Raw genomic sequence first — 3,062 nt, 5'->3', positions numbered from 1 at the left:
TACTTACCTGGACCGCTGGACGGGGTCAATGGGTGGTCAAGATGACCCATGGCCTAGGTTGGCGACCTCCATTGCACTTTTGAGGGGCTCCAGTCTAAGGTTGGCCCAAGAGGTCGAACCTAAGTTATAATTTAGGCATGTTCGTTTATGTTCGAGTTCGAGCTTGATTCAAGTTCTAGTTCGAGCTTGATTCGGGCTCGAGTTCGAGCTTGAATCGAGCTCGAGTTCGAGTTTGATTCGAGTTCGAGTTCGAGCTTGAATCGAGTTCGAGTTGAGCTTTGATTTTGACTACTCGCGAGTTTTCGAGTCGAGTTCGAGCTTCGAGATTAGGTTTCGAGTTCGAGTCGAGTATAATGATACTCGAGCTCGACTCGCATCATTTACACCCCTACCCACCACTGCGACAACGCACCTTCATCTTCAATTTTCTCCGATCACTACCACCAACAGAAGGTGAACCAGCAAAACTTCCATTTTTGCCGGTGATCTCCTCCTTCCAAATCATCGAGGGAATAGAGATTTAAGGTTCAGTCTTAGTTTGGATTTTCATCAAGAATTTGTGAGAAGAGAAGTCGAAATCGTCTCTGTGAACATCCAGCCAGATCCTGGTCTACGACTCCCTCACCGTCCACCTCTGCTCTGAATACCACCACTCACTTTCATGTTCTATTTTGTGCACATAAAAGCTTGTTTGTATGTATAAATCGAATCTGTTTGTAAAACAATCTGGATGATTTTGGGCAGCATAGCTCTTAAATTGAATCTGTGTGTATGTACATTTTTGAGTTATATGTGTAATAGTTTGATTTTGATGGGTTCTTGGACTGCATTCCAGATTATTGATGTTTTTGTATTTAGAGCAGGGGGTGTCCAAACGGTGACGTTTAAGGGAAATGGAGAAAGTGTTCCATGAAAATGGAGGACAGGAGGTAAGGAGGGATGGAATGACCGAAATACCCTTATTTATTGGGATTCTTTTAACAGAGTTAATTTAAGGTACCCGGTTCATAACAAAATTAAAACCACTATAACAATATTTATAATTATTCCGTTTGAAGGACCCAATACATAATTTGTATATAATCATAGGGACTAAATTTGTAATTTTTAGTCCCCTTGTTGAAACTTGTTATTTTTTTTTCCTTGTGGTTTTGGAATTAAGATTTTCATCCCCATGGTATACACTTTTTGCTATTTTCATCCCCATAATTTAAAGTTTATTGCTATTTTAATCCCTATGATTTACAATACATTGTTATTTTAGTCCTCCATACTTAAAGATGGGAGTTAACCTCAAAAACAAAAGTAACAATAAATTATAAACGAAAAGGACAAAAAACACAAGAATGAAACCATAAATTTTCACAAACCACATGAATAAAAAAAAGTAATTTACTCAAAAAGGAAATTAATAAGCTTATGGAGTTAACTTAACTTTAGTCTTGGACCTTTGAGATTCTTCTCATAAGTCATCGGTTTGAATCCTGCAAAACCACTAAAGATTTTTTTGATTATTCTTCAGGACTTTGAAATTAATCGAGGTGCATGCAAACAGACTCAACACATATGATTAAAAAAACTAATAATGAAAGTTCAAAAATGTTGTGAATTTCTTTTTGTGGTATAATACTTTATTTAATGAATTCATAACCAATGACATTTGAAATTCAACATATGTTATATTATTCATATGTATGGCCAAAAATAATTGCAATCTTTTCCAAGATTTGATTTTCAAATTTAAACAGAGATGTTTGAAATATGGATCCAATCTATTCAAAGAATTACGGAATTGACTTTTTATTCAAGAGACTAAAATTTGAAATTTTTTAAACGACAAATAGTTTAAAATACTCAATTAGACATTTCTTCTATACTCTATAGCTATTATTTCAACAAATCAATAAAAATAATCGGAAATTATCAATTTGGAACGAGCATCAAGAAATTAACGATACTTCTTTATTTTTTGAGTTGTTCTGCTTGATCGGTCATGTAAGATTTTTGGTCTTTATTCGGACACTTTTACGGAAAAACCTTAGGTATGAATATGTTAGATATCTGTTAAGCATGAGAATCAGCTTCGACCGTCGGGATTCTTTGTCAAATCGGGGATGGGGACGGGACGGGTATTGCACTCCCCGCCCCGTATCCATTATATATATGTGTGTGTATATATATATATATATATATATTATTATTATTATTAAAACATTAAACATATATTATCTATTTCAACTAAATACGTAGTTCATATTGTTTTATTTGCTAACTTTAGAATCTAAAATTGTTATTTTTTTTAAGTTAATATATAACATATTTGATGTCAAGTAAAATACAATTACTTGATATGTTTTGAATATTACTCGATATGGTTTTTGATATTACACGATATGTTTTGGTAAGTGTGACGTTAAGTTTTTTGTATTAAATTAAATTTCTTTTGGTTTGAAATTATTAATTATTATATGATTTTTTGATTTTTTTATTAAATTAAATTCCTTTCGATTTTAAGTTTACCGGAAATACGTGGATTTAAACATGTGTGGTGTCTCAAAAATTTGATTTAAAATAGCTTACATAGATTGGGAAACACATCTTTGTTTTCCCGTTGAGGATCCCCGTTCCTAATTGGGGATGAAGATAAAGATGTGATCATATTTCCCGGCGGGGACGGAGACGGAAATGAGGGATCAGGAACGGAGATGGGGATTGAGGTCCCCACCCCATTCTCATGCCTAATACCTGTGACGTGCAAGTAACACTTATGAAACTTACATAATTCACTTTTTCAATATTATATTCAATAAACTAGACATTACTGTGGAGTTTAACCTAAACGCGAGCTTAACAATCTAGGGGGACAAACTTCATGTTCTACAAATGTCATGCGAACGAAGCTTATTTTTTTTCCAGTAACATTTTTTGTAGGTCGCAATGAATATTGTAGAGGTAATGAAACTTGTGTATTTTTTGGAGAGAAATGGCTAATAGATGAAATCATACGAATAAAATGACCATTTTATATAATTTCTCTATTTTATAACATTGCACTTTATTAT

General features: G+C 33.6%; 1 non-coding gene across 1 annotated transcript; it reads left to right on the top strand.

Annotated features, from left to right (window-relative positions):
- Positions 1–162, top strand: LOC112503198. The gene has a single exon (XR_003067883.1). It is a non-coding gene; the product is annotated as a U1 spliceosomal RNA (small nuclear RNA).
- Positions 163–3,062: the final 2,900 nt, after the last annotated feature.

The sequence above is a fragment of the Cynara cardunculus genome (genome assembly GCF_001531365.2).
Source record: "Cynara cardunculus var. scolymus isolate 2C chromosome LG 1, CcrdV1, whole genome shotgun sequence".
NCBI classification, from domain to species: Eukaryota; Viridiplantae; Streptophyta; class Magnoliopsida; order Asterales; family Asteraceae; genus Cynara; species Cynara cardunculus.
Note: the sequence above shows the minus strand (reverse complement) of the source record. Positions and strands in the feature narration are given on the sequence as shown.